The 14913-nt window shown below is 46.0% G+C and overlaps 1 protein-coding gene across 2 annotated transcripts in view; it reads right to left on the reverse strand.

Moving 5' to 3' along the window:
* The window catches only part of Dgkg (diacylglycerol kinase gamma), a 192341-nt gene that overhangs the window by 16289 nt on the left and 161139 nt on the right, over positions 1 to 14913 (reverse strand). The window lies entirely within an intron of this gene.

Here is a 14913-nt window from a genome sequence, read left to right on the forward strand (position 1 = left end):
GCTTCTGTCCCCTAAAGATAGGCTGTTTAAGAGTAGTGAGGAAATTCTTTGTTGAGAAGATGACTGTTTAAAAAACACTCCATTGATGTCTTTATGCCTAATGAAGACAGTAAACCAAAGCACTGGACTGACTGTGAACATGTCAACCCTGGAGTCTAAACTGACGATCACTGAGAGTCATTAGCTGCCAAGGGGCATACAAGCTGGATCATCAGTGAAAAGCCCACAGCTTCCCCCTCCACACCCATTCACACTCCATTCTCCTCAAGTTCACCTCTCTCCACACCCCTGAAGGCACTCTGCCTCCCCAAGCTCTCCATTTCGCTTGGACTTGGGACAAGAAGCCATAAAAGGGTAAGGTTTCTTTAGGACAATGCTGGAGGCTCTCTGAAGGAGTTTGGAGCTAATCGACAATGAATATTTAAATCTCCAGTCACTTAATTAGCTCCCTTACTACAGAGGGTTGAATAATCACCACAAAGCCTTAGCTTCTAGTGCTGGTCTAATAATGTCTATGAAAATGGCATAGACTATGGGAGGGGCGGGAGGCAAGGTGGGAGAAAGCAAGAGAAGAAGATGCAGATAATGAGGGAGGAGGAGGAAGAGAAATATAATAGACTGCTTCTAGGGGTAGGGAGGCCAGGGGCATTGTGCTGTGATAGGAGAGGAAAGGAGGGGAGGAAAGGGAGGAAAGAAGAGGGGAGGAAAGGGAGTGGAGGAGGGGGAGAGAGGGGAGGGGAGGGAAAAGGAAGGGAGGAGAGGAGAGGAGAGCAGAGCAGAGGAGAGACAAGACGAGATGAGACAAGACAAGACGAGAAGAGGAGGCAAAACTTTTTAGAAGTTATTCAGCACAGTGGCAGAAGCAGATGCCGTAGAAAATGTTGCACTTTATACCAGGCTTTGGTATCTGACAGATCTCAATGGCTCAGTGTTTTCCCTCCTTGAAACATGCCCTGGTAACAAAATGTTCCAAGGAACAGGGGACTTAATAGACTCAAGTGTTTCAGCTTTACAATGTCTTGGTCTTTTAACAAATTTTCCTGTTGAATGGCTTTAAAGTTGTTATCACTTCCCACACAGCACCTCACAGCCATCACTTCCCACACAGTACCTTGCTTCCTGGCTCTGGAAGAGCTATAATGAAGGCTGATCTCACCAGCAGGAGTGGGCAGGTGGGGGAGGGGCTGGCACACATGTTGGGGAAGGGGCTAGGGGCTTATTATATTATTGTCATCTTACTTTTGCATATGTACTCTACCTTCTCGGGTGTAACAAAGGTGGCTCCTGTCTGTCATCCTAGCCCTAAGCCTGACCCTGGCTGCAGGATTTAGCTACTCTTGGCCCTTTCTACCATTGCCTAATTAATTATCTTTCTGTCAACTTTCTAGAATACCTACTGAGAAAGTCTTAAAGATATCTACTCTACATTCTTTCCTAAAGTAACTAAGCATCAAGGCCTTTCTTTTGTATGATAACTATAAATAGCCCAAGGTTTTAGTTTTCTTTGTGTCATACTTAAAAAAATAAATCTGTCATCACCCAACTCCTCTTTTCTTTCTCCACCACAGAGATACTTATGTATACATTAAGTCTGGTACTAAGATGAAAGAGAACAGAATGTAAGGCAGTGTCTAGGCACAAACAACAGTGAATGTTTAGATTCTGTGTTTAGAACACAGAATCCAGAATTGGGACATCTGGTATACCAGGTGTCTGTTTTACCTTGGGTACCAATGATTCAGAGAGCGTTTGGTAATTGTGTCATGTTCATATTTTCTTTTATACTCCTCCACCCATTAATGTTTAAGATAGAGTGTCTATGCACCTTAGTTAAGCAGGGTTCATTCACCCATTCACAAAATTGAGTTAGCAGCAAAGTTCTAGGCACTGTGTTAGGAACCGGCAATACAAGTATTCTATTGCTGAAGGAGTCTTGTCTAAGAAGGAGAAACAAAATGAGGTGAAAAAAATGCCCAGATTGAACTGTGAGGTCAGGGATGTGTGGGAAGCTAGTGCTGAGTGGTTAAGTTGAAGGAGATTGGCATCGAGAACGTTTCAAAGATAGCTGAATGTCAAGCTGTTTTTCTGGTTTGGGAGGAGAATATACCAGGGACAGAGATGGTTATATATGGGGTTGACAGACACAGGACAGAGGGAAAAGTTACTTTTTCCCTAAAAAGAATTATTAATTAGAGACTAGTGTCTAAAATGATGCATGAGATTATGTAGCCCTCGAGTCAGGCCTCCAACACTGTCCTTACTATTCCTTGTTTACAAGGCTTGTGCACAGTGTAGACCTAACATTTGCTTGCATTCTAGGAATGGAGGAAGACATGGTGTTGGAAAATGGAGAGGGGAGAATGTGGGAGCAATGGCTAGGGTAGCCATGACAACATCAGTTCCAACCTGTTCAGCCTCTGGCATTCGGTTTTATAAATGCCTATTTGTCATGATCATGTCATCGAGTCCTCTGCGGCATCAAGCAAACCACCAAGGGCTTGGTAAAAGAAGATGCAGTATGTGGTCTTCACAATCAAGATGTTACAAGGAGAAGAGGTTTTGAAAATAATTTGCCTAGTGTAATAAGTCTGAAAGTTTTACATTGCTTCTTCTGCTATTCTTTTGGGATTGGATGAGAAATCATGGACAGAACCCAAGTCCCTGAAAAGGCACATACTATAGTATCACTTATAAAAAATAACCCCACTACCACATTCCTTCCTGCACAGGAATAGTCAGACAATCTGTTATGGTGTCTACATGATGGAAAATTCTGCTTCCATTAAAATATTTACAAGCCAGGTATGGTAGCTGATGCTCATAATCCTAGCACCTAGGAGGCTGGGGGAGGAGGGGAAGGCCAGCCTGGACTACAAAGTGGGATCCAGGAAAGCCTGAGCTACTATGTAAGACCTTGCTTTAAAATGGCAACATGCATATTTAATCATCATAAATATATTTATATGATGATTAATTATGATGTCAATAGATGAGTTTACTTAGGTAGCATGTTCTCAACGAGGTAAGACAATGCATATCAGAAAAGGAAAAATCTTAGTAAAATCTTAACAATGGTGAACCCTGGATAATTAAGTTGACGTTAATTCTCTTTCTTCTCTATGCTTTTCTAAGTTTCTTTAAATATATAGTTGTATTAAAACCAAAAGGTAATATTTAAAAAATCCATTAGATGCTGCTCATGGTAACAAATACCAAACAATAGTTCCAGAAGGTTCTCTGGGGTGTTTTGCCTTTAGTTTAATTTATAGGGTCCTCAAGGTCTTCGGCACACAGTCAACCAGAGAAAGGATTGGGTGGTGTCTACTGTTGGCAGACTGTAACTGTGTCTGGGATGGATGTAGAAAGAGATAAAGAGATGACAGGAAGGAGGCAAATAAGAAATGTGGGAAGTTAGAGCAGAGATGTTGTGAGACACTAGAGTAAAATGTGGGCAGATGGATACTGTGAGCGGAACTGGTCAGTGGCCGAAGACCTGTGGCCTCAGGAGTGGGCAACTGAAGAACAACGGTAAGAAAAAATTAAGAAAGAGTGTGGCTATGCCAGTGGTTGCCAAACTTTGCTCTATGTTAGCCTTACCTGGGGGGCCAGGTTGTAGCTTCTATCAGTTAAAATGCACAGACATACAGCCAGGCATCACATTTATTCTGGAACGGTCCTCAGTGATTCCAAAGTGCACCACAGTTTGCTATCCAGTTAGCTAAGCTTTTGTTGCCATTGGCCAGTGCTTCCCAGAGTGTAGTCTTTGGACCAGCAGTCTTTTCATTACTTGGGAACTTGTGAGAAATGCAAATCCTCGGGCTCCACCTCAGAGCTGTGGAATCAGACATCCCGGAGGTTGCGCCTAGCAGACTGTGTTCTAACAAGCCCTTTGGAAGATTCCTAGACACATTCAAGTTTGAGAAGTTGAGCCTGAGGTAATAAAAGTGCCCACGGGAGTTCAGGGGGAAGAACAGAAGCAAGTTTCTTCCTGACTGCTTTGATCTACAACTTTCTCAAGTGAAAATTAGGGATTGTAATGCTCTCCCTGAAGTGTGTGAAAGTGCCTGGCTGAGCACCGGCTACGGTGTGACTGTTTCTCTCCTCCCCACTATTCCTAAGTGGTTACCTGTCTGGCTTCTTAGTGCTGTTCACACAGTCCACAAACCACAACATGAGACCTCAGAATAGCATATCAGACTGTGCTCCCCACTGTCTCTTACCTCCATGCAGAGGCCAGAAACCAAGGTACGCTTTGGACAAAGAGCATCCCACTCCATCTTTTGTGCCTCTACTCTCTCCCCACATTTTATTTCAACACCATTTTGCTTTTCTTTACTTAGTCCTAACAACTGTCAGGAGGAGGGGCCAGAACACAACAATGACAATACCCTGGTATCCTAGGGCATACTACTTTAGACCTGCCAGTAGCTCTGGAGGCCAGAGGGACCACACCCATGTCTAAAGTCAAGGTGCCAGCAAGGTTGGCTTTCTTTGAGACCTTTCCTTGGCTTACAGGCCACCGCCGTCTTGACCACACAGATAAACTTCTGTGTACACATGTTCCTGTTAGCTCCATGGCTCCAAAATTTATACCATATAAGGACAGCAATGAGATTAGATCATGGCTCATCTTAACAGCCTCGTGTTTACTTAAATACACCCTTAAAGGCTCTGTATCTAGAATGTAAACCCATGCATGTTTGAGGTGCCTTGAAAAATAAAATCTACAACTACCCATGACCCAACGATAGTACTCATAGGTATGTATACCCAAAGGATGCTATGTCAACATGCTACAGAGATATAAGGCACACCCATGGTATAGAAGCTCTTCACTATAGATGCCTACATTGTCCATACACACAATGCAATTTATTTAGCTTTACATATGAATGAAATTATGTCATTTGCAGGAGAATGGATGAAACTGGAGGCCATTTTGCTAAGGGAAATAGGCCAGATGTGGGAAGACAAATCACTCATGCTTCTTGTCCATCCACATGGACTCCAGGTTTGTGTGTGCGTGTGTGTGTGTCTGAGTGTGTGTCTGTGTCTGAGTGTGTGTGTGTGTATGTATGTGTGTGTGTGTGTATGTATGTGTGTGTGTGTGCGTGTATTTATACACAGGTCATAAAAGTAGAAAGGAGGGGAAGGGAAGTTAAGGAGGGAAGGGAAGGAAAAGAGAGTAATGATTACACGTGACATGGAAGGAGGAAGGGGACAATTTAAGGCCAGTAAAAAAGGGGCAGGCTGATAGGAGATGAAACAAGCAAGACCTATTAACTTATATACTAACTTTCAAAAAATTTTTTTAAAAATTTAAGAAAAAGAGCCTGCATCAAATTTTAATTATATTCTTAGGTATCACAGTTTAGAGCTTCAACTTACAAATTTAGATGATCAGTACCCATGAGAGGGGAAATAATAAACCACACCTTGATGTACTGAGTGAATACAAAGGTATTCTATAAATAGCAACGCCCATTGTCCCTGTGCTCCACAAAAGCCAATGTGTGCTGATAGGAACGTGGGCCCTTCTTACCTCTTCCAAAAGGAAAGACACACCCTAGCTCTGCTTGGCAGTGGGACCAGGTCAGTGGAAGCCAGCAGGCTTTCCTATAGACTCGATCACTGAGGCTGAGACAGGCATTACCTTGTGCTCCTTCCTCTCTTGCTTCCACATCTCCATAGAGATGGTCTGCGTGCTCTTGGTAGCTCAGTGCTAAAGCTGGGCACTGAGCTCACCTGAGCCCCAAATGGATTGAGTACAGATGCAACAAAGCTCCTGGCAAAGGCATTTCAAAGCAAGTGTACAAGTACCCCAGCCTGAAAGGTGGGGTTCAACCTGGAGAAAACAATGGAGACACTGCGGCCTACAGAAAGCCTTCCCAGTCTGTCTCTCTTGCTCTCAGCCCTATGCAGAGCACGAGCGCCACATTCTTGGGTCTGAATCCTGTTACACACTTCTCTTGGGGACTTTGAGTACAACCCTCTGGAAGGCAGACATGATATCCTCCTGGTGGGGTAGCGAGTGCTCTGTACAATTCCCATCTCACTGGGAAGGAAGCCCTCAGGAAGCAGAGCTGTCAGTGTGTTTTTATGTTTCCTTAGAAAGGATTTGCTCAGACCTTGGCAAGAGATGTGTCCCCATGTTTGTTTTCTTTATGCTAAAAAAAGAGCCTAAAATAGGCCAATGGACCCTCAGGTATCCAAGCTACAACTGCAGTTTCTTGTGTGTGCACATGCATGAGAGAAAGAGAGACAGAGACAGAGACAGAGACAGAGAGACAGACAGAGCAAACACGAGAGCAATCTACCTTGTTTTCTATTGTTCCTTGGGCTCTACAAGCATAGAGACATAGACCTGACATCCATCCCTGCAGGGAACCCCTTCTTCTGTGCTGTGTGCCTGTCACATTGGTTCCCAGATTTCAAGTCTTACACCTGTCAAGCTTCATCAAGGCACAAAGGCAGCAAGTTAGTTTTGAGGCTGGCTGAGCCAAGAGAGGGGTAGGAAGAAGCTAGGCTCTGAGAAGAAAGGAATGGTAAGCTGTCAGGGAGGGAAGATACTGGTCTGACAGGTGCGAGATGGACTGTTGTTTGGTTTGGGCTCTGCCATGTAACATGACCATAGGCAAATCACATCCCATGCCAGGGCCCCATTTTCCCTCCATTAGGGCGCTGCACCCTATCCCTAATCCTGTTTGAGCTCTCCAGCCAAGATGAAGAACAGTTTCTTGACTGGTCAAAAGCAGAGAGGCCTTGGCCTGTCACCACCATGCAGAAGACAGAACATTCAGTATGGGCATTGTCAATGCAAAAGAATCCTAGAAACAGGGATGCCATGCCTGCTTCTAGGGCCTGCAGGCCTGCCTGTGTAAGGAGCAGGGTGAGAAAATGGCTCCCTTCATTCTGTGACTGTGCCTTGGGGGTTAGCCGGGGCTTCGATGGTGCTGCATGGGAGAGGGAGGGCTGTAAACCTCTGTGTTTTAGAAAGTGTGTGCTTTAGCCGGAGAGGAGCCATGCATCAGCAGGAGTTGGGAAGAACAGAGCCGGGGAGATTTCTCAGGAAGCAAGAAAGTCCTGGAAAAGATTTCAAGATCTGACATCACCAGGCCGCTAAGGAGAGGCTGGGCAGAAAGAACTCATCCTTCCATCTTGGATATCGTGAGCGGTGGCAATGTGTCATAGTTGAAGAAAATGGACCAAGGCAGGAACGCTATAGGGAGCTAACATGAGATGACGAGTGGAAAATATTTTTAGCATATGGTGCTAAATATAACTAGATGCTTAACAAATGGTGGGTGAATTGACCTGAACATGGGAAGAAGGCTGAGCTGGCAGTGTGCTGGAAGAAGTGCAGGTCTCTGCTTAAAGTGCCCAGTGTGCCAACAGAAGTGTCTGCGCAGGAAGAGGCTGGGATGGGGAGGAGACAGGCAGGGGAACCTGAGCTTGTGCATGGAAGCACAGGAACTGGGGTCTCCTGTGGGGAGGACTCACCTGCATGGTAGCCTTCACCCCTACTCCTGGCTCCGCCCATTACTTCTTTGCAGCAACTGTCTCCCAAATCAAGGCTTTACAGTTGCAACCCCACCATCTGTCTTAGCTCAAGTTCTCTTTCTCTCAGTCTCCTTGCTAGAGTCTAGGACCCACACACCTATGTTCTATCTTGTTTGTTTATTCATTTATTAGATTGATCACCTGCTAGGCACATGGCACAGTGCTGAAGATCCAAGGGTCAGATTCTGAAGAAGAAACCTTCTCTCTCTTGTGTCTCACACTTTTGTGGTCCCCCACGACTCTGGGACTCCATGATGCTTGCCTGTTATGCCAATGTTGACATGGTTGCTAGGTTACCTCTTGACCCATCCTATGGCAAAATGCCATGCTGGTGACATTGTGGATTAAGGGCTGGACCACGCTGTCTTTTTACTGCAGCCTCTGCAGTGACTGGACCTCCTTAAGTACTTGAAACCAGGTGTGAGTCCAGCTTGATTATTTACTGTTGACATAATTTCAGCCTACTGTTTTAACCCCACCAGGTCTCAGCCTCCTCAGACATAAAATTAAGTAGTAAAATATACAGCCTTTCGTCTCCTCAATAGGTAGTCACTAAATGGCAGACTAACATGTCATTTATTAATTGATTATGATTTAACACCGAGGGCTGAGAGCTCATGACAGTAATCCTAGCATTTAGAGAATCCTGGGCCAGCCTGGACTATACAGTGAGACAAACAAGCAAAACCCCAATAAAGCTCAAATACTGCTATGGATTAAATGTTTGTGTCTGCCCCCCCCCCCCATTCATATGTTGAAGCTCCAACACTCAGTTTGATAGCAAGCACTGGGGACATCATGAGGGTAACCTTTTTTTTTTTTTTTTTCCTTAAAGAGGCATAGGAGAGGAACTTTGCCCACAAATGACAATGTAGCAAGAAGTTCCTATTTGCAGGCCAGGTTGTGGCCCTTGCCAGGAACCAACTGCCTGGCATCCTGATGCTGAACTTCCCAGCATCCAGAAGTATGAGAATGAAATTTTTGCTGTTTAATCCACTCAGCCTGTGGTCTTCTATTACAGCAGCCTCAACTGACTAAGACATACTATCCTTGCACAAAACAGAAACTGGCCAAGATTTCTGAACAACAGTGTCTGGGCATATGGCCAGCAGGGTGCTTTGCTGTGGGGGTGGATCTCAGGAAGCGCCTGTCCAGTATTGAATGCCTTAAAAGCTGCAGCGGACAACAGGGACAGGTTTGAGAACCAAAATGGTGCAAGCCGTAGAACAACAACAGCTGACACAAAACAACAAGGTGTTTAGTTCTAGCCTGGACTAGCTGTTCCTTTTGCATGTAGAAAATGAAGTTTGCCTGGCCTCTCTTCTATTTGGAGCAGCAGACCTCTGGAGGTAGGAATGAAGCTAGAGTTTAGCTCCAGCTTGCCGCCACGAGAGCAGGTTTCCCTCTGCAGATGGTAAGGCGTCTCCCTGGCACATTTCCATCTCACCAGCCTCTCCTGGGTTTCAGGAGGTAGGGGGTGGGGAGGAGGAGACCCAGCTGGCGTCCTCTGCTCCAAAGTCAGCCAAGGCAGCAAGACTGGTTGCTTCCCTTCGGATTTCCAGCGAATTTGACTGGCTCATGGGCCAATCCAAAGCCATGGGGCTGGAGCTAGGGTAGGTTCTTTGATGTGTGTAGAAAGAACTCCATGTTTGGAATGCTAGAACTTAGACTCTAGATCCAGACCCAGCAATTGAGCTGTGTAACTTCTCCACACCTCATTTTTCTAGTATATAAAACTTTATCATGCCATTTTTGGGGGGTTGAAGGAGGAGCCAGGCCAAACAGCGGAGTCCTTCCCATACATGACTGGAGAGGGTGCTGGGAATGCAGATTCTGATCCAGCATGTCTGTGTGGGCCTTGACAGTCTGCACTGCACTCAAGTGATGCCCATCCTCTTGGGTCATGGACCATTTGAAGTTCTAGAGCACAGACTAGCTGGCCAGGGCATGAAGGCCAAATACAGCCCGCTATTTGTTTTTGTTAATAAAGCTTTATTGGAACTCAGACCCATACACTCATTCAATTATTCTCCAGGGCTACTTTTACGGCTAAGTGAACTGAGTTGGGAAGTTGCATTGGAGACTCTGGCACGCAAAGCCTAGTTACATATCTTAATATAGAAAATATTTTCTGCCCCCTAGGAGACTGAGGAGGAGTGAAGATTGTTCTCTATGGACTAGAAGACCTATATTTCAATCCAAGTTTGACCAAGGGCAAGCCGCTCTACCTTGCTGTTTCTTTCTCCTCATCTAGAGGATAAAATTATCACTAAAAATTTAAGAGACCTATGGTTCCGGTTTCAGAACTACGTAGAAAAGTGTTTCTACTGAAGCAGGCATCTAAAACCCACATTGTGCAGCCTTCATCTGGACGCTACAAAAAAGGGGAGTGGGGTGGGGAGGATTGGCCTTACCTGCAGAATCCTGCTGGTCACTGTGAGTTTCCATAGACCACAGTTCCTTTCTGACAGAGTCAATTGGGAATAGAGAGGAGCTTAGAGGGGGAGGTCGGAGGCAGGCTTTCCCAAGCTGCAACACAGGCTGTCACTGTCAGAGAGGTCCTGGGATCCTGAGTGCTGCCATCATTCTTCACAAGAATTCCATTTTCCTGATAGTCCAACTTAAAAACAGCCCTCTAGCACACCACGACTTCATGTGTCCCTGCTCATGTGACCAACAAGTACTCAGAAGCCCATCTGAGGCCTCAGAGACTCTGCCAGGCACAGAGACAATGGCATCTGGAGCTCCCTAGCGAGCTCCCAGTCTGGTGAGGGACTCACAGGAGAGTTCTCCTAGGTAGCTTGAAGGGGGAAATGCAGGACTCTGGGACCTGGCTTGGAAAGCAGGTAAGATACTAACCAGGCAGGAAACATGTGTGTGTGGAGAGGCAGTGGGCTCTGGGAGAGGAACAGGAGATGGGTAGAAGGGAGAGATAATGACTAGTTTGGGGCTTGTTGATGCCAGCGTGGGCTGTTGAAAGACTGAATGGCAGAGCTGTGATTTCCTGTGCACAGCAAAGGAAAGGCTTTCAGTAGGCCTGCAAACATTTACCAAGATGACACATGTTGCCATGGTAACTTTCCAGTGCCGTGAAGAGTCCCTCTGCACACACCTAGAACTCCTGAGGCCCTTCAGAGTTCACATGCCTCCTTCTGTGCCAACAACCCACAGGAGAGATCTTTATGCTGGTTAGTTTCTGTCAACTAGATACAAACTAGAGACACCTGGGGAGAGAGAATCTCAGCTGAGGAACCTCCTTCATTAGGCCGGGCCGTTGGTACGCCTGCCGGGCCTTTTCTTGATTAACGATTGATGTGGAGAGACCGTTATGATGGTGTCCCCCCCACTCCACAGCCCTGGCAGGTTTATGTTCTGGGTTTTATGATAAAGCAAACTGAACAAGTCATGGAGAGCAAGCCAGCAAGCAGCTCTCCTCCACAGTTCCTGCCTCTAGGTTCCTGCTGTGGCTTCATTTGGGACTGACCTGTCAGTTGATTCCTTTCCTCCCTAAGTTTGGTTAGCATTTTATCACAGAACCATAAAGTAAGTACCATACCCCTGCTAAATGTACAATCTTTAGGATAATTAAGAAAAGCCTTGGCCAAAATTGAAGCTATCAGGCCCTACCTGCTATGACTTGATACAGAACTGGAAAGAAAGCCACAAGAAACTATAAATCTATGCTCACCATCATTTTTGGGTCTCAGCTGAGCTGTGGTTTTCCAGTTGGGAGTATGAACCTTTGAGATGGCTGGAGAGTATCTGTGTCCTGGTTTTAGAATTCAGGGCCCACGCAGTTCCTATGACTGGTGAAAACCCACTAGGCACCATGAGCGATCAGATGAGCGATCCATCTGTGCTTGCAGAGCAGCAGAGCCAGGAGCCGAGGGCCCCAGGGTCTTGCATGCCAGGGGGGTTTGCACTGTGGTTTGCTTCCCTTTCCTAGAGAGCCTCGGAATCTGGGAGAGCAGGATGATGCGTGTGGGCATGGGGAGTGCTTCTGTCACCAGGCTCGAGCACCTGGCTATCGAGGCCTTGGGTGTACTTGTGTTAGTCACACTGGCCTCATCTGGACCCAGGAGCCATGGACTCTTCTTAGCACTCATCACAGTTCCTATGTCTCTTTGTGGGTTTATCTTCTTGAGGCCATGTTGTGCTAGTTCCTTGTGACTGGGGAAGTCTTTCCTGGTAGGTACATTTGCATGTATGTTAGATGATCTGACAAAACCTATCTGTAATGCTATAAGAACGACTCAAAACTCTCTTGCCAGAAATGTCTGACCCTTGTTCTGTTTACCCAAAATGGCAGAAATTATTATCTGGTGAGAGTCTAGAGAGATTTTGGTTTGGAACTTTCTAAAACACTCTATTTGTGGTTCAAGGGGGACTGATAGAGAAACCACGTGTGAGATAACCAGAGGGTCCAGTGAGGGTAACTGATCCCAGGCCGAAGACTGGCTTGAGGGTTAGAGAGAATGCGTAGGAAGTCTCTCATTTATATCTTGGGCTGGTGCCAGACGGAATGGCAGACCTCCAAGGACTCTCTGCTTTCCAGCCTCACTCACTCACCCATGTTTCTGCTTCACTTGGTGACCAGACCCCTGTCCTCCCCCCTGCATCTCTAGATGACAGTCTGCTCCTCCTATGCCCACAGCAACAGCCAGATGCACTTTAAGGATATTCACAACGATAACCCAAGAAGTTCTGACTGTTAGAGCCATGGGTGATTTAAAGGAAACCTTGGCCAAAAAAATCTGAAGGAGCAGTGAAGAGAAAGGGTTCTAAATTGTCCCTTTCATATTATTTAACACCAAGCAGTTATTATGGTGACTGTTAATCAAGGCCTTATCAAGCTCTAGGTTCAGGCAGCTCTGTGCCCACCAGGATGACGTTCAACTCTCACAATAGTCCTGAGGGAAGAAGCCCATCACTCTTCTGTTTGGTGAGATGCTGAAACAGAGGCTTGGAGACAGTCACTAAGGACACATGGGGGGTGGTGACAAGGCCTGAGTTGTTTTTTAATTCTCCTTTGGGGTATCCCTCCACTCCACACAGACTCTCAGCTACAAGTTCTCTAAGCAGCAGCTGGATGACTTATTTAAAGATGGCCAGCACATCTGTCTTCTCAAATGAACGTTCAACAGTTCCCATGTTCACATATAACACTTTCTAAGACTTTTTCTCTTATCGATTTTACTTGTGCCTGATCCTGTCCTGCAGAATCTATTACCCGCTGTGTCCACTGAAGGCAGGATTCCTCCTCTCTCCTTACACAAACCCTTTCTGTAGAACACTCCACACCCTCCTGGGTAGTGGGCTGTGAAAGGGACAGTAAGGTTGCCAGAACACAGTCCACGATCGGAGGTGTGTGAGAAGTCTGATCGTTTGGGAGCACACTCCAAGACAACCAGGGTCTGGTGACAGGTTCTTCGAAACACAACTGCTCTTGGAATGTGTTTTCCTGTTCTTTCCCAGGCGCAGTGGACAGGAGTGAGTTCACCCCAGCTGTTGTTACTCGTGTTCCTCTATGGGAAAACAGGTTTCTGCAGTTTGTCCTTGTGATTATGTACAGCTTGAACCCCTGAAGGCTTTACTCAGGTGACCTTTCTTTACCCTCAGGGTACGAACTGTCTGAGGCTCTGACTAAGGTTGGCTGTTTCAGGAGAGTTCAGCCCACCTCACATTTTATGCCTTGCTCTCCTAGGCTCACACAGCTTGACACCAGAGCAGTAAAGAAAAGCTCACTGTGGAACTTATTGCCCCCCTCTTTGCTTTCCAGGAGAGATAGGGAAAGAGATGATAAGGGTGAGCAATCCACGGTTCAGGGCAACTTACAGCCAGTGTTCTGCTGAGATGGAGAGCCCAGTGCCCAGGGAGTTCAAAGCTGCTCTCTCTATTGGGGGCTCTAGAGGCTGGTATCATTGGCAGGGGTGAGCTGAGTGTTACCGAGTAGAGTGGATCCTCTCCTTGGACTATACCTACATGTCGCCCACCTTGTGACAGCCTGGCTTGAACAACATGCACAGAAGTCTCTTCAGTACATTTTCTAGATGGACACTATCCTCGAGGGGCTCATTTGGAATCATAGATACAAGTTTTGGTTCTGATGCTACTTCTGGGCATAAACTGATTGGGTTCCCCCACCCCAACTATGAAGTAGGCTCCTTTGGCTAGGTACATAATCTTTTTTCGTGGGTTTTGGGTTAGGATTATATTAGTTCATATAGAATCACTTGCAAGCTACAATAGAATGTAAGAAAAAAATAGAGGTTATTTCTGACCATTCTTATTACCAATATTGATGATAACTGATGCTAGGTGCTTCTCATTTATCGAATGTTTTTCATTTTTTATAAATTTTATTTTCTTATTATTTCAAAGTCTGTGTCTGTATCTGTGTGGGGATGAGTACTGGAGCCTGCAGAGGCTAGAGGCGTAAAGTCTCCTGGAACTGGAGTTACAGGTGGTTATGACTTGATATGAGTCTCTGAGAGAGCATCATTATCTACTCTTAATTTCTGAGCCACCTGTCCAGCCCCTTATTTCTTAGATTCTGATACTTGGGGACAGATAGCAGGGATTCAAAAACTCATAATCCCTAACTCTGTCTCTGGGATCCGAAAAGCCTAGGGAAGAAGATGGTAGTAGGTCCAGTGGCTTGTTCAGCTTTCTGTGTTGGGTCAAGGCTGAAGTCTGCAGTAGCTCACTTTGCTCTTTCTCATTGTGGGTGCATGCTGAAGACAGAAGTGTTCAAACCAGACCCCTACTTGCATGCTAGGTGTAGAAGAGGACAGAGGGAGGTTATTTTTAAGTCTGAGCTCATACTGAGTCCAGGTACTTTTCCACCCACCATCTTCTTGACGCAGTAAGGGCCCTAGGTATTATTATGCTGAATTTATATATGAGGAAGCTGAGGGGTGGAGTCATTTTCAAGTTGTTATGAAACTGAGAAATATAAAGCCCAAATGTAAGCCTGGGCTGTCCACCTGCGAGATCCCCTGCACCCATCGCCGTTGCTCCCTCAGTGGCCTTTGTTCTGATAGAACCCACTCTGTGGTAATCTGTGAGACCCTCTTACTTGGGTCAGTCTTCTGAGGAGAAAGGTTGATGTCTGGTGAGAGATTTAACAGTAAGCCTTCTCCTGTCCTTCCTATGATGGGGTCCTTCTCCCTGTACTCTGCTCTGACTTCTCCCTCCCCCCAGCCCAGTCCCAGGGAAAGGCCAAGGAGTCAAGAGTCTCCACAGATGAAGAGCCTGCAGAGAGAGCTCCCTACCCTTAGCTACTGACCCAGAAATCCTGGGACAGAACACACAGAAGGAAACATGGACAGATAACTCTGCTCAAGGAGGCCA

This window comes from Mus caroli, chromosome 16, assembly GCF_900094665.2.
Source record: "Mus caroli chromosome 16, CAROLI_EIJ_v1.1, whole genome shotgun sequence".
Lineage (NCBI taxonomy): Eukaryota > Metazoa > Chordata > Mammalia > Rodentia > Muridae > Mus > Mus caroli.